Genomic DNA, 25,274 nt, shown 5'->3' on the forward strand with positions numbered 1-25,274 from the left:
ACAAACAAAAATTCTACCAAAGAAAGTTCTTAGTTTGCAGAATTTTTGGCTAATGTCAGCATCCCAGACTTCTTTTTCACCTTTTATTCTCCAGAAAAAACTTATTTTAATATTGTTACCCAGCACTCTGGATTTGATCTACTTCTGTGTAAGCTTCTTTCAGTTAGTTAACATATCTGTGTAGTATTTCTTGCCTGTTAAGTTATAATATCTGCCAAAACTTTTCCAAATCATTATTTCATGCATTCAACACATATATATTTACCCAAAATGTGCCAGGTCTGATGCACAGGATGATAGGATTGTGATTAAGAAAAAAAAGAACTTATTAAACTCAACAGCAAAGAAACAAATGATCCAATCACGAAATGGGCAAAAGACATGAACAGAAATCTCACAGAGGAAGACATAGACATGGCCAACACGCACATGAGAAAATGCTCCGCATCACTTGCCATCAGGGAACTACAAATCAAAACCACAATGAAAAAAAAAACACAATGAGATACCACCTCACACCAGTGAGAATGGGGAAAATTAAGAAGACATGAAACAACAAATGTTGGAGAGGATGTGAAAAAGGGGAACCCTCTTACACTGCTGGTAGGAATATGAACTGGTACAGACACTCTGGAAAACTGTGTGCAGGTTCCTCAAAGAGTTAAAAATAGAGCTACCCTACGACCCAGCAATTGCACTGCTGGATATTTACCCCAAAGATACAGATGCAGTGAAAGACTGCGACACCTGCACCCCAATGTTTATAGAAGCAATGTCCACAATAGTCAAACTGTGGAAGAAACTTTGGTGTCCTTTGAAAGATGAATGGATAAAGAAGCTGTGGTCTATGTATACAATGGAATATTCCTCAGCCATTAGAAATGACAAATACCCACCATTTGCTTCGACATGGATGGAACTGGAGGGTATTATGCTGAGTGAAATAAGTCAATAGGAGAAGGACAAACATTATATGGTCTCAATCATTTGGGGAATATAAAGAATAGTAAAAGAGAATAAAGGGGGAAAGGAGAGGATGAGTGGGAAATGTCAGTGAGGGTGACAGAACATTAGGGACTCCTAGCTCTGGGAAACGAACAAGGAGTGGTGGAAAGGGAGGTGGGCAGGGGTTGGGGTGGCTGGGTGACAGGCACGGAGGAGGGCACTTGATGGGATGAGCACTAGGTGTTACGCTATATGTTGGCAAATTGAACTCCAATAAAAAAATATACAAAAAAAAAGAAAATAGCACTTATGATTAAGAAATGTATTGAATTTTAAAGAAGGCAGGTATATATATATATATATATATATATATATATATATATACTGACAATCTGTGTGATGGATATTCTTATAGATGAATGCCCTAATATCTTCCAGATACAAGGTATAATGGAATGTCCTAGAAGGAGCAATCTACGTTAATATGTCAAAATTCCAAAAGTTAGGTGATATCTGAGTTGTACCCAGTAGTACTAGTAGTAATTAACCAATAAAATGAGGTCATTAATTTTATTCTAAGCAAAATAAGCATTGCATGCAAGAGTGGAGATGCATAACAGAGCTGAAAGTTCAGGGATCAGTAAGCAGTACACTGTGACTGAATCATCACATACTGGGGTACAAGAGGAAAAGGTTTAACTAACACATTAGCAAAATATTAAGAGAGGAGGCCAAAGAGGTAACAAATGGTTTCAGTATATCATGATGAAGGCTAACTAGACCTTCTAAGCAATGCACAGTTGATGTGATTTTAGTAATAAGAATAAAATTATTCAATTTCTAGAATGGTCATGCCAGCAGGGAAGTGCAGAACAGATTGTGGAAAGGTTAGATTGTCCCACTTAAAGAGTTGTGGCATTAATTGTATAAAAAAAGTATAAAGACCTCAAGTATGTGTGTCGATTGATATGTGGAAGTATACAGATTCAAGTACATAGTATTAAAGAAGTAGAATGAAATTTGGCGGCTGCTTGGATAATTTAGAGATGACCTCAAATTTCTTATTTAGATGACTGAATGGATATTGGGAAGATCCAGTGATACAAGAAATGTATTATAACTGGTTTGTCATGGTAGAGGAACAGAAGACAATTCAGCTGGGATCTCTGAGATTTGAGATGTCAGTCATATTTTAGTGGCAATGTTTAGCTGGCTATTATGGAATATCAAGTAAGCTTCTAAAATTAAAACAAAGATGCTAATTGCAGTCAAAGAAGTGCAAAGTATTGACTGTAAAATTATGTTTAGTAATAATGGAGGAAGGAAAGGGATGGAATCCCTTGGAAAAGGAGCAATTATAGACAGACATAAAGGAGATAACAAAGATAGTCAAGATAGAAAAAAGAGAGGTAAAAAGGTAATCATAAAAGCATAATGTGATGCAAGGCAAAAAAAAAAATAAAACATTTCTGGAAGGGAATGCCAAGAGTCCATTGGAAGAAATTTCTCTAGCTTAAATATACATTTTTTAAAATTAAAACATTCTGGAGGCAGGACAAGAAGAGTAGGGTCCCCAAGTCACCTATCCCCACCAACTTACCTAGCTAACTTTCAAATCATCCCGAAAACCTACGAATTCAGTCTGAGATTTAAAGAGAGAACAGTTGGAATGCTACAGTGAGAAGAGTTTGACTTTTCTTTGCCAATTTGAATGCCTTTTATGTCTTTTTGTTGCCCGATTGCTGAGGCTAGGACTTCCAGTACTATGTTGAATAGCAGTGGCGAGAGTGGACATCCCTGTCATGTTCCTGATCTTAGGGGAAAGGCTCCCAGTGCTTCCCCATTGAGAATGATATTTGCTGTGGGCTTTTCGTAGATGGCTTTTAAGATGATGAGGAATGTTCCCTGTATCCCTACACTCTGAAGAGTTTTGATCAGGAATGGATGCTGTATTTTGTCAAATGCTTTCTCTGCATCTATTGAGAGGATCATTGGTTCTTGTTTTTTCTCTTGTTGATAGGATCTATCACATTGATTGCTTTACAAGTGTTGAATCAGCCTTGTGTCCCGGGGATAAATCCCACTTGGTCATGGTGAATCATCTTTTTAATGTACTGTTGGATCCTATTGGCTAATCTCTTGTTGAGAATTTTTGCATCTGTCTTCAACAGGGATATTGGTCTATAATTCTTTTTGGTGCAGTCTCTGTTTGGTTTTGGTATTAAGGTGATGCTGGCCTCATAAAAGGAGTTTGGAAATATTCCTGCCCTTTCTATCTTTTCAGTACAGCTTTAGTAGAATAGGTATTGTTTCTTCTTTAAATATTTGATAGAAATCCCCTGGGCAGTCATCTGGCCCTGGACTTTTGTGTCTTGGGAGGTTTTTTGATGACTGCTCCAATTTCCTCCCTGGTTATCAGCCTGCTCAGGTTTTCTGTTTCTTCCTGGACCAGTTTTGGTGATTTGTGGGTTTCCAGAAATGCATACATTTCTTCTAGGTTGCCTAATTTGTTGCTATATAGCTGCTCATAATACATTTTTAAAATCGTTTGTATTTCCTTGGTATTGGTGGTGATCTCTTTCATTCGTGATTTTATTAATTTGAGCTTTTCTCTTTTCTTGTTAATAAGGCTGGCTAGGGATTTATGTATCTTCTTAATTATTTCAAAGAACCAACTCCTGGTTTTGTTGATGTGTTCCACAGTTCTTCTGGTCTCTATTTCATTGAGTTCTGTTCGAATCTTTATTATCTCTATTCTACTGCTTGGTGTAGGTTTTATTTCCTGTTCTTTCTCCAGTTCCTCTTGGTGTGAGGTTACCTTGTGTATTTGAGTTTTTTCCAATTTTTCGAAGGATGCTTGTATTGCAATATATTTCCCTCTTAGGACTGCTGTTGCTGTATCCCAAAGGTTTTGAATGGTTGTATCTTCATTTTCATTAGTTTCCATGAATCTTTTTAGTTCTTCTCTAATTTCCTGGTTTACCCTTTCATCTTTTAGCAGGATGGTCTTTAACCTCCACGTGTTTGAATTTCTTCCAAAATTCTTCTTGTTATTTAGTTCTAGTTTCAAAGCTTTGTGGTCTGAAAATATACAGGGGATGACCCCAATCTTTTGATATCAGTTGCGACCTGATTTGTGACGTAGTATGTGGTCTAGAGAAAGTTCCACGTGCACTTGAGAAGAATGTGTATTCCATTGCATTCGGGTGGAAATTTCTGTATATATCTGTGAAATCTCTTTGGACCATTGTCCCATTTAAGGCCCTTGTTTCTTTATTGACATTGTACTTAGAATATCTGTCATTTGCAGAAAGTGAGTGTTGAAGTCTCCTACTATTAGTGTACTATTATCTAAGTATGTCTTTACTTTGGTTATTAATTGATATACCTTGGCAGCTCCCACATTAGGGGCATAAATATTCATGATTGTTAGGTCTTCTTGTTGGATAGACCCTTTAAGAATGATATAGTGTCCCTCTTCACCTCTTACTACAATCTTTGGGATAAACTTTAATTTATCTGATATGAGGATTACTACCCTAGATTTCTTTTGAGAGCCATTTGAATGGTGCACTGATCTTCACAGTTTGCAGGGCGCCCAGTAGCAGGAGACTTCTTTCTGTCCTGTGCCCTCCCCGCTTCCACCTGTCTCAGGGGGAATGCAGGATCACCGGCTTTGTCCCCTAGGGCGCCCTGGGATCTGGATCTCTGTGCCACTGGATCCGTGCTCCTGGGGGACCACTTCTCCTGAAGGGAACTGAGTAAAGCCGCCTACGTCCAGAGCAGGCCCACCTAACCAACTGGCTTTGACCAAATGCCCTGGAGGGCTGTGGCACTCCAGCCCTTTACTGATATCGGCCCATGGTTTATGGTGAGCTTTCCCCCAGGGCATCCCTCTTCTTATAGTAACTGTAGGTATCTTGAGGCTTCACTGCTCCTCCTGGGATTTCATCCAACTTCCCTGCTAAGCACGTTTCCATCAGGGAAAATTCCGGCATGGATTTTTAAAGTTCCTGCTTCTCCATGGCTGGGCTTTCCTGTCCTGGAAGATTTTGCTGCTCCACTTTAGCCTGTCTTCTCACAGTTCCCCTCCCCCACTTATTCTTTTTATTTATTAACTTTTTTTTCTGCCTTCCTACCTTGTTAGAAGGGAAAACTTTTCTCTCTGTAGCATTCCAGCTGTTCTCTCTTTAAATCTCAGGTCGAATTCATAGGTTCAGGAAGTTTTTAAAGTTTTCTAGGTAAGTTTGTGGGACCAAGTGAATTGAGGACCCCTCCTCTTCTGCCATCTTGCCCTTCCTCCCCTAGGATATCATTTTAAACTGAAAACAAATACTTAGATTAATAAAAATATAGATGGAAGAGTATAGTGAAACTTTAGGTAGTAGCTTTGAGCAGGAAAGGAAATGTCGTGGACTTCGAGGGCTCTCAGTATACTGCCAGTACTTTATTTTAAAACAAAAGGATACCAATCAAATATGAAAAAATAACCCCTTGAATCTGGCTTTTGGATAGACTAGTGATTCTTTGTTGATTTTTGTAAGACTGATTTATAATTAGTAAAAGTTAAAAAAATTGTCATGAATCTGTCCTTTATTACCTCCTTCAGTCTTGGATCATGGCTTCTCCTCTCTTCCTCCTCCTTCTTCTAATTTTTCTCTAGTATATAATCTTGCATATGGAACATAGTTATGTACACATCAAACATTTGTTGACATGAATAATGCACATGAATATACTTTGCAAACTAAACCCATTATGATAAATATAAGCTTCTCACTAAAACACATATTTTCCTTCCAAGAACTGAACCAATGCAAACTGTAATATTTTACAGAGTACCTCAAAATTAAAAGGTGTAAAAACAGTATTTACAAATTTAAGGGGATCAAATTTTGCTACCCTAAGATAGACCTCTTTGTCATAGTGATTACTTTAAGCTGGTTATGTTGCAGGATTTTTCTTTTAGTGCCTGATTCTTGATCACCCCACTTGGAAGAATGAAGAGGTAGACCAAATGAAAAGTGGTGGACAGCAAAGTAAAGTTTATTGAGCGATAGTACAAAGCTCCCCAAAAGGTAGGGGACCTGAGAGAATTGCCGAGGTAGTACTAGGGGGTTTTATGGGTTCTTTGGTGTGGGCTGTCTTAATCTGATTAACCCTCCATGCACCTATCACCCAGTCAGGTTTCTGTCCATTCACATGGAAAAGAGTGGAGGGCTCCTTCCAAGGTGGTATAAAATAATTTTAAGATTGGTTTCTTCTTGGTGGAGGAGGAGGGCTGGTCCCTGCCTGCCTTTCTTCCAACTATCCTTCATTCGTTATTTTTAAGAAACTACAGATATGAGAGAAGCTCTGAAAATGTAGTAGAAGTTATTCTTACAAGAGTCATTTACATGTATAAGGGAAATTCCAATTGGAAGGGTGTCTCCTTTGCTGTACCAGAAACAGGAGGATGACTCAATCTCTAGAAACTCCTATCAATGGAGAAGACAAGGACTTAAATCTACATAATGAACTTATTCTTGTTTACTGTGCTTTTTCTAGAAATCTCCCAAGTGGTTCCTGACCCCAAGCATCTTTTGTCTTTAGTAGAAGATACTATTTAAGGCCATGGCTTTGGCCATTTTGGGGAGTTGGATTTCCTGGTCTCTCACATGTATACAAAAGGTATACATGTTATTAAACTTTTGTTTGCTTTTCTGTTAATCTGTCTTGCAAATTTTATTATTAGACCAGCCAAAAACCTAAAAGGGTAAAAGGAAAATTATTTTTCCTTCCCCACACATGAATCCTCTAGATATATTTTTGCAAATAAACACTTCTATAGTGACCTTGCCATTTTAGAACACTGGTGGAAGCAAAGCATTTATGAATAAAGTACTGACACACAATTATATGAAACATATGGGGAAACTATTAAGTATGCAGTATGCAGTCTATTAATCTAAGTATAATTCATAGCACAGATGAAAATAGATGCACAATTGTTATGACAGCATAAATGCTATCAGAATTGCACTTGAGATACTACTATAAGGTAGGCCACAGAATGGCATAGAAAAATAGATTTCTCAAGTATGCAAAGCTTAAGAATAACATTTTAATTTCTTTTTCAAAGAAAAGTAGGAAATACATGCATTAACAATGAAACTGAAAATACAACGTAATAGTTTTCATTGCATTTTTTTTTTCTTTCTGGTTACTTGGTCTTGCTAGTATCCTTCTAACCAGATCATTTAATATAAATTGCATTACATTCTGTATATCTGATTTGGTTATGATTTCTAAAAGTGATGTATTTTATTTATAAACTTCAATATTTCATAGAATATAAACAGAATTTTAAGCCCAATATTATTGTGAGATTGAGTAAAATCTATTATCAAATATCCTCATAATGAGATTTCATAGTATACAGGGAACAAAACAGAAATGAAATAACATATGAACATCCATATGCTATAGTTAGTTCAACTTGAGTAACACATTATACAACAATCCCTTGACATTCATAAAATATTTACGGTCTTAAGACAAAAAAATTCCAAATTCATAGGCATTAATCTATTCTAGGACTAATTTTACTACCCTCCCTTAAAAATATTGTCAACCTTTCTTAAACATCTATTCTAAGTCAAACTTTCTGTCATAGTCCAGGGGTTCAGAACAAGTCTCGCCCACAATGTGCCACTTTGGCATATGGACTATTTTGAGCTGAAAGCAATTAAGACCTAGTAGACCCAAGAAACATTTTTACCTCTTCTTAAGCTATCTAAAAGAACTCAGACAGGGGGCCCGGTACAAAAATTGAGTTATCACCAAAAGATAAATTTTTGGCTAAATGACATATCTTCAGGGCAAACATCTAATTACTATACATGTGTCTTTGAAGTCCCTTTGAAGCCCCTTTGAATGTCCCTTTGAAGTCCCAGGTCGCTCCTATTCCTTAGCTCAAGATGGCATATAAGCCTCAACTGTCCACCTTGTCTTTAGATCTCATATTCTTATGGAGGACTTCATATATATGTAATTAAATTTGTTGTTCTGTTAGTCTGCCTTATGTAATTTTGATTATTAGAGCAGCCAAAGGACCTAAAAGTGTACAAGTAAAATTCTTCTTCCTCAAAAATAGTCAACTATGATTTCCATACACTTAATTTGTGGATACAAGAGAAAAACTGAGTGCTGACATCAGAATATCCTCTGAGTCCATGGAGAGATTCTGAGAATAGCCTATAACCATAACAAAAAATCACAAGCTAATGGTCACTATATACAACACTCTTGATAATCATGCATACAGCATTTCCTTCAAATTGATGCTCCATGGATCTTCAGTATACAATTATTTATGGAAAAGAGATGAAATTTTTAAATTCTATAATGTTTCATAAATATACATACAGTTGACAATGTCTATAAGTATTTAAAGCAAATGATCTATTTATATTTTATTTTTCACATTATGAGGGGAAAGTTTCAAACCTAAAGAAAAATTGAAAGGCCAGTATAATGAACAAATATACTAATTATTAATGAATCACCATGCCAGTTCCATCTCTCTGTCTCCACACAAACACACAGACACACATGCCCATATACACCTCTTTCATCAAAGTGAAATTAGCCTGAGGATATCATATTTCACCTCTAAATGCTTCATCATATCTCTCCCTGTATTAAAAAACTCGTATCACCATTACCACACTTAAGAAAATTAACATTAATTCAATTCCATTCACCGTTATACTGAAGGGAAACAGAATTTGCCACCCCCAAATTTACCTTTTTGGAATATAGATTATTTTAGGCTGATTATTTTTTAGAAATAGCAGATACAGAAGAAGCTCTGATAACCAAGTAAAAGTTACCCTTTTTGTAAGGGACATTCACATTTATTAGAGAAATCTGAAAATGTCTGGGAAAAATACTACTAGAGAATGGAATATAAGTCAGACTTGTTAAACTATAGAAAAGCCACACTGATCTCTGTGGTAGAATTTTAGGTATGTGTTGTTTAATATAATTGGTAGTAATAAATAAAGAATATGTACACAATCACTTAAATGTAATAAATTACTATTGATAGAAGTCACAGGATGTATTGCCAGAATATACATTTTATTAACTCTCTGTTATAGAATAGAGATGTTTTTCAGAGCTGTCATCTTTAAAGTGGAACATATCCTCTAGACATGCTGGAGCTAAAGAACAGAAGATAACACCTCAAAAACACAACTTCATTCTCCACCAATCATTGAAAGTCACTACACCCAAGGACCTAACTCTAAATATTGCCTTTAAAAACCCTCAATTGGGAGTGACTGGCTGATCCAGTTAGTGGAGCATGTGACTTGATTTGAGGGCTATGATTTGAGGGTCCATGTTGGGCATGGAGCCTACTTAAAAACAAAAACAAAAACCTTACTTGTAAGCTATTATTAGGGAATTTGGGACTTTGAACATAAGCTCCTCATTCTCCTGGGTGGCACTGCACCAATAAATAGCCTTTCTTCACTGCAAAATCTCAGTGTCAGGTTCTTTTCCCCCATCGGCCTGTTATGCATTGGGTGGATGAAATCTCATTTGATTCAGTTACAAATTTCCATTTGTAAAGGTGTTTCCCCATATGAGTAGAAGAATGACTCTAAATCTCTAGAAACTCTTAACAAATGGAAAAGGCAATAACTTAAATCTGCATATCAACCTTACCCTTGTTTACTGTGCTTTTCCTGATAACCTCCCTTAATTGGCCTCCTCCTTACCCTAACATCTTTTGTCTTTAGCTGGAGATGTTACTTAAGGTACTGGCTTGGGCCATTTTAGATAGTTACTCAGTTTTCCTGGGTATCTTCCATGCATACAGGAGGTATGTATGCTATTAAACTTCTGTTCTAAATAAATAAATAAATAAATAAATAAATAAATAAATAAATAAATAAACTTCTGTTCATGTTTCTCCTGTTAATCTGTTATTATACTGAGGGGAGGAGGGTTTTACCCAAGAACCTAGAAGAGCAGAGGGAAAATTATCTTTCCTCTCCCACAATACTAAAACATTCTTCATTTTCTCTAAAGTGTACTTTTTAGCTGCTGTTTTCCCTAGGATTCAATCCAATTCAACCATTGTATTTTGCTATGATGGCTCTTTAGTCTTCCATGATCTAAAAGAGTTTATCTGCTGCCCTCTACTTTTAAAGGCACTAAATCCTTTACAGAGTCAAGGCCTTTACAGTTCTTCAATATGAAACACATCCAATATTCATCTGAATGCTATATTTAGATTCAGGTAAAATATATCTGGCAAGGATACAATATAGGTGATATTGTGTAACTTCTTGTGCATCTCATCAATAGGCACATAATGTCAGGTCATCATGCTATCAGTGATTTATGATGTGACCACCAATCTCTCAGTTGTAAAGGCATATTTTCCATTTGTAATTAGTAAGTAATCTGAGGGATTGTGAATATCCTGTTCTTTCCAGTTTTTTACAATATGGTTTCAGCTATTGATCCCTCTCTGAATAAATTATTACATCAGGGGTTACAAAATAGTGAGTTTCTAATTCTGAAATTCTTTCTACATTTATTTGCTGAGATCATTTGGTATAACCTCAATTCCTGTGTTTTAAGAGATAATTTACTAGTTTTTGTATCTTTTCTCTTTTCAAAATAATTATGAATATTTATTATATTCTTCATTATATTGAATGCAGTATAATACATTACTACCATTATTCTCTTTAATCGTCAAATTGTACCAAACTTATCCATTGGACTCATGCTGAAGGTAAATCCTGAATCCTTTTGATATGGTGTCACTTGTGTTTGGGTACTTCCTTTTTGCTTGTTCAAGTTGTACTATCTCTGACCTTTCCTATAATCAGCCATATCTTTAAGGAGTGAAAATGACTTTTAAAAACCAAGATCTCACTGAGGCGGGGCAAGATGGAGGAAGAGTAGGGTCCCCAAGTCACCTGTCCCCACCAACTTACCTAAATAACTTTCGAATCATCCTGCAAACCTACGAATTTGGCCTGAGATTTAAAGAGAGAACAGCTGGAATGCTACAGTCAGAAGAGTTCCTGTTTCTATCAAGGTAGGAAGACGGGAAAAAATAAAGAAATAAAAAAGCATCCAGTTGGGGAGGGCCCCCGCAAGGAGCCGGGCTAAGGCCAGGCGGCGAGAGCCTCTGGGCAGGAAAGTCCAGCCCCGGAGAAGCAGGAACTTTACCAATATTCCCGGACGGAAAGGCGCTCGCAGAGAACTCCGGCACGATCCCAGGAGGGGTAGTGGAGCCCCCAGGTTCCCCGTCACTAACCGAGGAGGTGTGTTCCAAGGGAGAACGCACCACACACTGCAGGCTGAGCTCCCTAAAGGCCTGAGGCGAACGCGGCGGGTCCCCAGGAGCAGCTCAGGCAGCGGCTCAAGCAGCGGCTCCACCGCGGAGGGGGTTGTGCGCCCTGGGGGTGCAATTCCAGCAGCGCAGGCCCTGGAGCCCAGGGCACTGGAGGACGCAGCCCAGGATCTGGTGCTCCCCCCGGGACAGGCAGAGGCTGGGAGGACACAGGGCAGCAATGACGCTCCTGCCGCCAGAGTGACCCCGAGCTGTGCAGATCAGCGCCCCCGCCCCTGGAGCATCCAGGCCCCTGCAGACTGGGAGCTGAGGTAGTTACTGCGGTAGCTGACTCGAGGGCCAGGGAGCTGGCCGCCACCACTGTTGTTGTTCCTTCAGGTGTCACCTTGTACCTGGGGCTGAGTGGGGCTGCAAGAGAGCAGGGGCCTCATAGGATAAACAGCTCCCACTGAGCCCTGCAACTGGCAGGGGACGAGGCAGCTCCCCAGGTGCACACACCTGAGAATCAGCACAGGAGCCGCTCCCCCAGAAGACCAGCTGGAAAGAAAGGGGAAGAGCAAGTTCTTGACCAAGCAGCACTGGAAAGCTCCAGGGGAAGTCTAGGGATGTACAGTATATAGAATCAGAGGATACCCCTCCTTGTTTTTTGTTTGTCCCCCGCCCATTTGTTTTCTTTTCTCTTTTTCTCCTTTTTCCAATACAACTTGTTTTTAGCCACTTTGCACTGAGCAAAATGACTGAAAGGAAGAACTCACCACAAAAGAATCAGAATCAGTACTCTCTCCCACAGAGTTACAGAATTTGGATTACAATTCAACGACAGAAAGCCAATTCAGAAGCGCAATTATAAAGCTACTGGTGGCTCTAGAAAAAAGCATAAAGGATTCAAGAGACTTCATGACTGCAGAATTTAGATATAATCAGACCAAAATTAAAAATCAATTAAATGAGATGCAATCCAAACTGGAGGTCCTAACAATGAGGGTTAAAGAGGTAGAAGAACGAGTGAGTGACATAGAAGACAAGTTGATGGCAAGGAAGAAAGCTGAGGAAAAAAGAGAAAAACAAAAGATCATGAGGGAAAGATTAAGGGAAAAATCTACATTTAATTGGGGTTCCAGAGGGTGCTGAAAGGGACAGAGGACCAGAAAGTGTATTTGAACAAATCATATCTGTGAACTTCCTTAACTTGGGGAGGGAAACAGGCATTCAGATCCAGGAGATAGAGAGACACCCCCCCAAAACCAATAAAAACCATTCAATACTTCGACATTTCATAGTGAAACTTGCAAATTCCAAAGATAAAGAGAAGATCCTTAAAGCAGCAAGAGACAAGAAATCCCTCATCTTTATGGGGAGAAGTACTAGAAATAGCAGACCTCTCCACAGAGATCTGGCAGGCCAGAAAGGGCTAACAGGATATATTCAGGGTCCTAAATGAGAAAAACATGCAGCCAAGAATACTCTATCCAGCAAGGCTCTCATTCAGAACAGAAGGAGAGATAAAGAGCTTCCAAGATAGGCAGCAACTGAAACAATATGTGACCACCAAACCGGCTCTGCAAGAAATATTAAGGAGGACTCTGGAAAAGAAAGAGGAAATCCAAGGAAACAACCCACAAAAACAAGGACTGAATAGGTATTATGATGACACTAAATTCATATCATTCACTAGTAACTCTGAATGTGAATGGGCTTAAAGATCCCATCAAAAGGCACAGGGTTTCAGACTGGATAAAAAAGAAAGATTCATCTATTTGCTGTCTACAAGAGCCTCATTTTAGACCTAAGGACACCTACAGCCTGAAAGTAAAAGGTTGGAGAACCATTTACCATTCAAATGGTCCTCAAAAGAAAGCAGGGGTACCCATCTTCTTATCAGATAAACTAAAGTTTATCCCAAAGACTGTAGTAAGAGATGAAGAGGGACACTATATCATACTTAAAGGATCTATCCAACAAGAGGACCTAACAATCATCAATATTTATGCCCTGAATGTGGGAACCACCAAGTATATCAATCAATTAATAACGAAAGTTAAGACACACTTAGATAATAATACACTTATACTTGGTGACTTGAATGTAGCACCTTCTACAATTGACAGTTATTCTAAGCACAACATCTCCAAAGAAACAAGAGCTTTAAATGATACACTGGACCAGATGGATTTCACAGATATCTACAGAACTTTTTTTTTTTTTTTTTTTTTTTTTTTTTTTTTTTTCTACAGAACTTTATATCCAAATGCAACTGAATACACATTCTTCTTAAGTGTAGATGGAACTTTCTCCAGAATAGACCACATACTGGGTCACAAATCAGGTCTGAACTGATACCAAAAGATTGGTATTGTCCCCTGCATATTTTCAGATCATAATGATTTGAAACTAGAACTCAATCAAAAGAAGAAATCTGGAAGAAATTCAAACATGTGGAGGTTAAAGACCATCCTGCTAAAAGATGAAAGGGTCAACCATTAAATTTTAGAAGAATTAAAAAGATTCATGGAAACTAATGAGAATGAAGATACAACCATTCAAAATCTTTGGGATACAGCAAAAGCAATACAAGTATCCATCCAAAAACTGGAAAGAACTCAAATACAAAAGCTAACCTTGGACCTAAAGGAGCTAGAGAAGGATCAGCAAATGAAACCTTCACCCAGTAGAAGAAGAGAGTTAATAAAGATTTTAGCAGAAGTCAATGAAATAGAGACCAGAAGAACTGTGGAACAGATCAACAAAACCAGGAGTTGGTTCTTTGAAAGAATAATAAGATAGATAAACCATTAGCCAGCCTTATTAAGAAGGAGACAGAAAAGACTATAATTAATAAAATCATGAATGAGAAAGGAGATATCACCACCAATACCAAGGAAATACAAACGATTGTAAAAACATATTATGAGCAACTATACACCAATAAATTAGGCAATCTAGAAGAAATGGACACATTTCTGGAAAATCACAAAGTAGCAAAACTGGAACGGGAAGAAATAGAAAAACCAGAACAGGCAGATAACCAGGGAAGAAATTGAAGCAGTCATCAAAAACCTCCCAAGACACAAAAGTCCAGGGACAGATGGCTTCCTTGGGGAATTCTATCAAACGTTTAAAGAAGAAACCCTAACTATTCTCCTAAAGCTGTTTGGAAAGATAGAAAGAGATGGAGTACTTCCAAACTCGTTCTATGAGGCCAGCATCACCTTAATTCCAAAACCAGACAAAGACCCCACAACAAAGGAGAACTATAGAGCAATATCTCTGATGAACACAGATGCAAAAATTCTCAAAAAGATACAGTCAGTAGGATCCAATAGTACATTAGGAAGATTATCCGCCATGACCAAGTGGGATTTATCCCCAGGAGGCAAGGCTGGTTCAACACTCGTAAAGCAATCACTGTGATAGATCATATCAACAAGAGAAAAAAACAAGAACCATATGATCCTCTCAATAGATGCAGAGAAAGCATTTGACAAAATACAGCATCCATTCCTTATCAAAACTCTTCAGAGTGTAGGGATAGAGGGAATATTCCTCAGCATCTTAAAAGCCATCTAGGAAAAGCCCACAGTAAATATCATTCTCAATGGGGAAACACTGGGAGCCTTTCTACTAAGATCAGGAACACGACAGGGATGTCCACTCTTGCCACTGCTATTCAACATAGTACTGGAAGTCCTAGCCTCAGCAATCAGGCAACAAAAAGAAATAAAAGGCATTCAAATTGGCAACGAAGAAGTCAAACTCTCTCTCTTCGCAGATGGCATGATACTGTACATAGAAAACCCAAAAGACTCCACCTCAAGATTGCTAGAACTCATACAGCAGTTTGGCAGTGTGGCAAGATACAAAATCAATGCCAAGAAGTCAGTGGCACTTCTCTACACTAACAATGAGACTGGAGAAAGAGAAATTAAGGAGTCAATCCCATTGACAATTGCACCCAAAAGCATAAGATACCTAGGAATAAACCTAACCAAAGAGATAAAGGATCTATACCCTAAAAACTACAGAACACATCTGAAAGAAATTGAGGAAGACACAAAGAGATGCAAAAATATTCCATGCTCATGGATTGGAAGAGTTAATATTGTGAAAATAATAATGTTACCCAGGACAATTTACACATTTAATGCAACCCCTACCAAAATTCCATGGACTTTGTTCAGAGAGTTGGAGCAAATCATCTTAAGATTTGTGTGGAATCAGAAAAGACCCCAAATAGCCAGGGGAATATTAAAAAAGAAAACCATATCTGGGGGCATCACAATGCCAGATTTCAGGTTGTACTACAAAGCTGTGGTCATCAAGACAGTGTGGTACTGGCACAAAAACAGACACATAGATCAATGGAACAGAATAGAGAATCCAGAGTGGACCCTCAACTTTATGGTCAACTAATATTTGACAAAGCATGAAAGACTATCCACTGGAAAAAAGACAGTCTCTTCAATAAATGGTGCTGGGAAAATGGACATCCACATGTAGAGGAATGAAACTAGACCATTCTCTTACACCATACACAAAGATAAACTCAAAATGGATGAAAGATCTAAATGTGAGACAAGATTCCATCCAAATCCTAGAGGAGAACACAGGCAACACTCTTTTTGACCTTGGCCACAGCAACTTCTTGCAAGATACATCCATGAAGGCAAGGGAAACAAAAGCAAAAATGAACTATTAGGACTTCATCAAGATACAAAGTTTCTGCACAGCCAAAGAAATAGTCAACAAAACTAAAAGACAACCTACATAATGGGAGAAGATATTTGCAAATGACATATCAGATAAAGGGCTAGTATCCAAGACCTATAAAGAACTTATTAAACTCAACAGCAAAGATACAAACAATCCAATCATGAATTGGGCAAAAGGCATGAACAGAAATTTCACAGAGGAAGACATACACATGGCCAACAGGCACATGAGAAAATGCTCCGCATCACTGGCCATCAGGGAAATACAAATCAAAACCACAATGAGATCCCACCTCACACCAGTGAGAATGGGGAAAATTAACAAGGCAGGAAACAACAACTGTTGGAGAGGATGTGAGAAAAGGGAACCCTCTTGCACTGTTGGTGGGAATGTGAACTGGTGCAGCCACTCTGGACAACTGTGTGGAGGTTCCTCTCAGAGTGAGAATTAGATCTGCCCTACGACCCAGCAATTGCACTGCTGGGGATTTACCCCAAAGATAGAGATGCAGTGAAAGACTGTGACACCTGCACCCCGATGTTTCTAGCAGCAATGTCCACAATAGCCAAACTGTGGAAGGAGCCTCGGTGTCCATCGACAGATGAATCAATAAAGAAGATGTGGTCTATGTATATGTATACAATGGAACATTACTCAGCCTTTAGAAACGACAAATACCCACCATTTGCTTCGATGTGGATGGAACTGGAGGGTATTATGCTGAGTAAAATAGGTCAATCAGAGAAGGACAAACATTATATGGTCTCATTCATTTGGGGAATATAAAATAGTGAAAGGGAATTAAGGGAAGGAGAGAAAATGAGTGAAAATATCAGTGAGAATGACAAAACATGAGAGACACGTAACTCTGGGAAACGAACAAGGGGTAGTGGAAAGTGAGGTGGGCGGGGGGTTGGGGTGACTGGGTGGGGCACTGAGGGGGCACTTGGTAGGATGAGCACTGGTGTTATCCTATATGTTGGCAAATTGAACTCCAATAAAAAAAATCATTAAAAAATAAGAAAAAATTAAAAAAAAATAAAAACCAAGATCTCAATGTTATTTTTGCTCTTGGTACTAGCTAATCAATATGTCAAAACTCTATAATCATATATAACTCTTTTTTGTCCTAATTATGTTCTAGAGTTAGACTATGATTACCATAGTGAAGTGTGGTTCCTTTAATGAATGACAATAAAGAGACGATTATATATTTGGATTTTGTATTATTATTTATTTCCTATACAACCTCTAATTCCCTTTACTTTACCCTTTCTCTTCATTTTCAAAAGTCCAGGGAGTGGACTCCTCCTTTTCCCCCAGAAGGAGTATCTTCCTATGATTGTCATCACTGGTCCCACACTCATACGTTCCTTCCTTTGGATTCTCACTAGCAAGTGTTCTGGTCCTTCTTGTTTCATACCTGTTCTTACTATTTCCCCACTCAAAGTAAAGACCTCATTTTTCCAAGAGAAATGTATCTGTGTTCTGGCACTCGCCTTATCCAGCTGCATGCCCATGATTTGCAAGCAGTCTCACCTGAATCTTCTCTTCAGCCTGGGCTTCAAAGCCCAGTTGTGTTGGTTTCGGGAGTTTTCCTATTACATGTAATTTCAAGTTATAGTATTCTTTAACTTCTAGTTATGCTGTTGGCATGAGTTTTATGCGGTTTTATTTTCTTTCCTGGTTGATCTCTATGGTTTTTGCAGCATGTTTGGAAAATTAGGATTTAAGAAGCTGCTATTACTGCATAGAAACCCAAAAGTCTGAAATAATCTCTGTATGCTTGAAATTATTTCTATATTTTATGTAAATAAATCTTGTCTTGCCTTGTGAGTTATTCCTTATAATGGGGAAGGGCTTAAAAATGCATGATATAATTTTATTATAAGATTCATAGTAACTTTAGACTTAATTTTAGCAGAGCTGATGCCTCTAAACCAAGTTACTTATCATTTTTGAGGTTTACCTACAGTGCTCTGAAAATTTTAAATACAAAGATAAAGTATTTTGTGTTCTTCAGTCTAGCGCTCCTGAATTAAGTAAAAAAAAAATAATCACTTGCCTTTGTGCCTACTGACTAATGATGTGTTAGACATCAAAAATTAATTTTAATCTGTTGTTCAATTCTTTACCTGCTGGTCTAGTGTTCAGCTAGTTAGGCTTTTTGCAATCAGATGCTTACAATTCTTGTAGATGAAAAATTTTCCTGAAACCTTTAAGGTTTTTTTGGCTAGTCTTAAGAAGTAAACTGACATGAAACAGATTAACAGGTGAAAATCATATGTAATTACATGTATACAGGGAATCTACATAAACATGAGAAATTTCAAATAAAGGAAAAATGATGCATATAAGTCATTCTGGACTAAGGAGAAGAAGTAAGAGTCTGCAGCTTCAAAAGGAATGAAAGCAATTCACAGGAGGAATGGAAAGAATAAATGTTTGGTAAACAAATGTTTGGTGGGCCATACAGAAATAATGAAACACAGAGTGGACTTTGATCAAAAGGGTCTTGCTCAGTTCCTCCCTGTCTATCTACATCTAGTTTAAATCATACTATAGTTATCTATGGTGATAGCTCCCTTCCTGGAGCAGGCCCACCATCTAAATCCTTTTAGGCAATATGAGAAAGGCAAAAAAGAAAAATGTCTTGAATCTTCTGTTTCCCAAAAGTAATCAGCTTAAAATAACTCACATGCCAGAGACACATTCTGGGGTGGCAAAATATGCTCCCCCACACATTGTTTTTAAATAAGAAACAATAAATCAAGTTATATTACAAAAAGAAAACAAAGGACACTGGGAAATGCTGAGAGCATCCAATTAAATAGAATTAAACTTACGAATTTATCAAAATCATTTCAATTTTCCAATCAGATATAGCCAATGTTCTCCTAAAATTTACTGATTGTTTTTACAATCACTTACTCCTTTCCCCAAATGGTTTACAACCTACAGTAATATTGCAGTGCTTATTGGTAGAATTACAAAAAGAGGAATCAAAATCATCTTAATCTTGCTGTGGACCACAGCCATATCTTTGGGTGGCAAGGGAAATTGTGTGCTCTAAATAGATAAATGTAAAACAAACCATGGGAACTTAAAGTTATAGTAAGACTTTTTTTGTAAAACATTTATTAATTATTTTTTAAATTTAAATTTTAGGTAGTTAGCACAGTGCAATATTGGTTTCTGGAGTAGAACTCAGTGATTCATCACTTACATAGAAGACCCAGTGTTCATCAAAACAAGTGCTATCCTTAATACCCATCACCCATTTAGCACAACCCCCAGCCACATCCCTCAATTAAACCTCAGTTTATTCTCTATTGATAAGAGTCTCCTAGGGCTTGTTTTCCTCTCTCCTTTTTTTCTTTTCCCCCTTCTCATATGTTCATCTTTTTTCTTTCTTAAATTCCACATATGAGTGAGATCATATGGTATTCATCTTTCTCTAATTGAGTTATTTCACTTAATATACTCTAGACCATCCATGTCATTGCAAATAGCAAGATTTCATTCTTCCTTTTTTTAAAGATTTTTATCTATTTATTTAAGAGATACAGAGATAGCAACAGAGATAGAATACGGGCAGGAAGAAGAGGGAGAAGCAGGCTCTCTATGGAGCAGGAAGCCCGATGTGGAGCTCCATCTCAGGACCCTGAGATCATGACCTGAGCTGAAGGTAGATATTTAACCGACTGAGCCACCTGAAGCTCCAAGATTTCATTCTTTCTGATTGGCTAATGATATTCTGTTGTGTATATATACCACATCTTCTTTATCCATTCATCATTCAATGGACATTTGAACTCTCTCCATAGTTTGGCTATTATTGACAATGCTACTATAAACATCAGTGTGCATGGAAGAACACACATTGTTAAAGTGTCTATACTATCCAAAGCAATCTACACATTTAGTGCAATGTCCATCAAAATACCAGCAGCATTTTTCACAGAGCTAGAAAAAATAATCCTAAAATTTGTATGGAAACACAAAAACACCACAAATAGCCAAAGCAATTCTGAAAAAGACAAAATTGGAGGCATCACAATTCCAGATTTCAAGCTATATTACAAAGCTGTAGTCATGAAGACAGTATGGTATTGACACAAAAACAGACACACAGATCAAAGGAACAGAATAGAAAACCCAGAAATGGACCCACAACTCTATGGTCAACTCATTTTCAATAAAGCAGGAAACAATATCTAATGGAAAAAAGACTCTTCAACAAACAGTGCTAGGAAAACTGGACAGCAATATGCCAAAGAATGAAGCTGGACCACTTCCTTACACCATACACAAAAATAAACCCAAATGGATGAAAGACCTTAATGTAAGAAAGGAAACCATCAAAATCCTAGAAGAGAACAAGGGCAGCAATGTCTTTGACCTCTGCCAGAGCAACCTCTTACTAGACATGTCACCACAGGCAAGGGAAACAAAAGCAAAAATAAGCTATTGGGACTTTATAGAGATAAAAATCTTCTGCACAGCAAAGGAAACAGTCAACAAAACTAAAAGGCAGCCTACAGAATGGGAGAAGATATTTGCAAATGACATATCTGATAGAGGGTTCATATCCAAAATCTATAAAGAACATTTACAACTCAACACCCAAAAAACAAATAACCCACTTAAGAAATGGGCAGAAGACATGAATATATACTTTTCCAAAAAAGATGTCCAGATGTCTAACAGACACAGGAAAAGATGCTCAACATCATTCATCATAAGGAAAATGCAAATCAAAGCCACAATGAGATACCATCTCACACCTGTCAGGATGGCTAAAATTAACAACAAAAGAAACAACAGGTGTTGGCGAGGATGAGGAGAAAGGGGAACCCTCTTGTACTGTTGGTGGGAATGCAAACTCCACTCTGAAGAACAGTATGGAGGTTCCTGAAAATGTTAAAAATAGAATTACCCTACAATCCAACAACTGAACTTCTAGGTATTTACCCAAAGAACACAAAAATACTGATTTGAAGGGATATATGCATCCTGATGTTTACAGCAGCATTATCAACAATATCTAAACTATAGAGAGAGCCCACACAGTAAGACTATCAACTTGAATCCCTAGCCACATTTCCCAATGCAGTGAGGTGTGGTAAACTAAAATGGACCACATAAAAAAGATCCATTTTTCCTAAAGTAGGCCTAAATAGCTTCATGTCAAAGCAGACCATACTCTGTTTTAATCCTTCTCTAATTTATTCAACACACATTTTACTGAAAGTTTAAAATGTGACCAGTTACATGCTATAAGCTAAATATATATTCTTACATAAAATATACTCTGTACCTATCTTTCCAAAATTCAGTCTTGTGGGAAAGCAACACTGAAACAATACCAACAATATGCAATCATAAATATTGATAATTGTTTGACACAAAAAAATGGCCTATTTTAAGACACATAAATATAACGCTAGTCATGATTCAGTTGTAAGATTAGAAGATCTCTTTGAAGAAGGGACATTTTTGCTTGGTTCTGACAATAGGAGTTAACCACAGGAAGCTCCCAGGGAGAACAAGTAAGCAGAAATGTAGATGATATGGCAGGTGTCCAAACTCAAGCCTCCTTACTTTCTAGATTCTAGCTGAGTGGCAAGCAAAGGCAGAAGAAAAACAAAATAAGTCATTGGTTTGTTTAATGTTCTAATCATTTGAGTAAAAGAGAAAAAACTCTGATAAACTAAAATTTGAATCCTTCATCCATTTCTAAAAGTAAGCAAAGCTTATTTAGTCTAACCTATTCATAAACTATCCTCCTCCCTTTGGATGTTTTATATGAGGAATTAGGAAAGGTTTAGTGAGTAGCCTTTATTTCTCAGGCAAGCAACATACAGATTTTAAACAGATAATTTCCCAGCAAGAAACATCTGGAGGCATTGCTTACCTTTCTGACTAATGATTACTGTGTCAGTAGTGTATCTCCTTAAAATGTCTGCAGTCACATCCAGTTCTCCTTCCTGTCCTAGTGAAGGAAGTATTCTTTAAGACTGTGACAATCCTTCTAACTGTGTTCTAGATTCTATATGTTCTCACTTCTTCAAGCAGAGATTAAGATATCCTTATTTTCTCAACCTCTATTAATTCTTTCCCTTTCAGCATTTAAGAAATATTCATTTAAACCATTCAAACTTTTAAAAGCAACTCCTTGTCTATTCTCCATCTCCCCCATCATTATCACCATCACCACCAGCAATCTTACTATTTCTTTTTTTTCTTTTTTTTTTTTTTTTGCAATCTTACTATTTCTTTTAAGGACCTCCTATCTTAATTTCTTTTGAAAAGTTATATAAATTCTCTACAAGAGAATTACAAGATATTCAAAAGAAAACCTTTTCCTACTTTTTTTCTTATTTCTGTAAGCAGAACCACAACACAGCTAGTTTTTCAGAACAGATTTTTCTTTTCTATATAATAAATGTCCTGATTCAGGCCCAAACTACACCTATTCCTCTTCCCCATACACATACATTTCTATCTTTGTTGGTGCATGCGACATTCTTAACCTATGTACTATACTGGTCTGGTCTCACTGGGGGGCAGTTATGAGGCCCACTGTTTATTTTTCTTGGTTATTCCACAGATATTCTGTTAAACAAAAATCTGAGCATATCCGTTTAGTCTCTTTGGTAGAGCATAATAGCAGTCAACACTCCTATAGCATTTGCTACATGACAGAGGCTATTATAAAAAATTCTGAAGCTATTACCTCATTTAATCCTTAACAAAACTTTATAAGAGAAGTATTATAACTATCTCAATTATACAGATATAAATTTAAGGCTCAAAAAGACTCAATAACAGTTAACAATGTATAGAACTTGGATTTGTACCAAGGCTGTATAACTTCAGAAACTCATTAACTGACTTACCGTGGTGATCATTTCACATAATATATGTTTATCAAATCATCACTTTGTACACCTTAAATTTACACACTGTCTTCTGTTGATTATACTTCAATAAAGCTGGAGGGGGAGGGGGAAAGAAACTGCTGTTAACCAGCGCACAAGATCTGGTGTTCTCTCTTCTTTCATTGTCTTCCTTCAAATTTCCTGAAAATGTCATATGTATCATGTCTCCAAGACCTTTAATATTATTTTCCTTTCACTTGGGATACACTTCCCATGGCCACATCCATACCAACCATGTCTATCCGGTTAACTCCTCTTTCAAGAAGAAATGCATATTATGTCCTCCAAAACATTCTCCTGACATCCCTATCTTTATCTTATGAGACGCCAAGTATATCTCTACCACTGTACTTATTATCTGCTATTATAATTGTGGTTTTCTGCTTATTTGTTTTTCTTATTAAGAAAAAGATCATTAGGCCAATCACTGTTTAACAGTAACTTATACATTGCTTTATACAAAATGTACATAAAGACTGTTTATTAAGTTGAGTAAATAAAGATCTAGAGGAATAATATTTATGTAACTGATGGTAAAATAAAAATAATTCCCTTGTTATGATATATTTTTTCTTATGGAGATTATATGAGCTAATATATTTAGAGCATTTTTTACAATGTCTGGTATATGGCATAAGCTCAAGAAACTATAATAAAATAGTATTAATATATTAATTATAATAATAATTTTGAAATAGACCTCTAGAATTCTAAATTCCACGTTGCTTCCTGACAAAACTTTTGCAGAATGAATTTATGTAAAGAAAATGAGGGACAAAAATTAGAAGCAGGTAGGTGAGAGGTGGGAAAGACAAGTCAAGAAAATTTGCAATAGGGATAACTCAAAATGTGAGCAATACTAAGAGGATTAATTTTAAATAACAAATGAAAGATATAGGAAGAAGAAAGCTTAAATATGGAAATGTAATATTCAACCCCAAAGTTGTATCAAAACCCCTTGAATTTAGTGAGCACTCAATAGACATTTGATTATAGTGGATAGTGGTTGATTAAGGGTGATTAAGTACTAAATTCTGCAGCAGATAACCTGAAGTCTGGTTCTTTGGACATATGAAGGGTTAAGGAAAACATGGTTTTCTCACATTCTTCTGAATAAGGACAGCGAAACAGTAAGACAGATGCTTGCTCTCTATCTTGCTTTCACTATACGTGTGTGTGTGTGTGTATGTACTCACATGCTCAGAGATATTTGTCAAAGCGTTGAAACTCTTCTTTAAGTGCTTAGTATCCATACTCTTATCCATGAATGTGAATATTGACTTCTTAATAAACAGGAATCTGAGTGCAGGTCAATCTGCTTTGACATCCATTGTCAGCACTGAGGAAGGAGGGAAGCTTCCTATGAAAGATCTGGTTATTTTCAATCTTTTCTTCTGACATCTCTTTAGCTAGACAGATATTCCATGACCACTATGACACAGTCTAGTCAATTTTGAACTTTATCAGCTTTTCTCCTTCCAACATCCAGAGTGTCTCCAGCAGTTTCCCAGACCTGTAGAGAGGTAGGAACTTTAGCTACTTTGAAAGGCAGCTCCAAGGATATAAAACATATTAAAAAAAAAAAAGGAAAGAAAGAAAGAAAAGAAAAGTTACCTGGTGTCAGAGGGTACTGAGGTCCAGGTTTTTCTTTTTATATGCCTTCATTTTTTGAGGTATAGTTGACATATAACATTATATTAGTTTCAGATGTACAACATAATGATTTTCAAACTGGTAACCAAAGAGTTAATGGGACCACCAATGCTGCCTCTTGAATAAACCCTTTCCTCCCTGCATACTCCATACCTCAGTTGTTGTCTTTCCTGCACATCAAGCAGACGAATTTGGGTTTTGTTACAATTTGATATTTGTATATATTGCAAAATAATCACTTCATAGGTGTAATTAACATCCATCACCATACATAGTTACGGAAATTTTTTTCTTGTTATGAAGACTTTTAAGATGATAATTTCATTTTAATTGAATTAATAATTATTTGAACAATGGCAAAGACTGAAAGTCCAGCTTTGTTCATGTTGCTGGATCATCTAATTAGATCTTGGCTTAAAGAAGAATACAAATAAACAGTGAAAAAGAACAACAGTATCTAGCTAGAATGTTCAGTCAAATAAATCTAGAACATTAGGAGGTAACATAGGCAACAAGCAAAATTTCTCATATATCATCAGATGCTGGGAGATCCAAAGAGGTTCAACTCCACCAATGTTGTATCACTTCTAGTTCTCTTGTAAAACACAAGTAAATACACACACACATATACAAAGACAAACAACAGAATTTATTAGCAC

The 25,274-nt window shown here is 37.0% G+C and overlaps 1 long non-coding RNA gene across 1 annotated transcript in view; it reads right to left on the reverse strand.

Annotated features, from left to right (window-relative positions):
- Positions 1 to 25,032, reverse strand: part of LOC112654910 (uncharacterized) — a 42,004-nt gene extending 16,972 nt beyond the window's left edge. The window contains exons 1-2 of the long non-coding RNA XR_003133465.3: positions 24,577 to 25,032; positions 24,159 to 24,475 (exon numbers count right to left, since the gene is read on the reverse strand). This is a non-coding gene — a long non-coding RNA (uncharacterized LOC112654910). The remainder of the gene's footprint in view (positions 1 to 24,158; positions 24,476 to 24,576) is intronic.
- Between the last annotated feature and the right edge of the window lie 242 nt (positions 25,033 to 25,274).

This window comes from Canis lupus, chromosome X (genome assembly GCF_003254725.2).
Source record: "Canis lupus dingo isolate Sandy chromosome X, ASM325472v2, whole genome shotgun sequence".
In the NCBI taxonomy this organism is placed as follows: domain Eukaryota; kingdom Metazoa; phylum Chordata; class Mammalia; order Carnivora; family Canidae; genus Canis; species Canis lupus.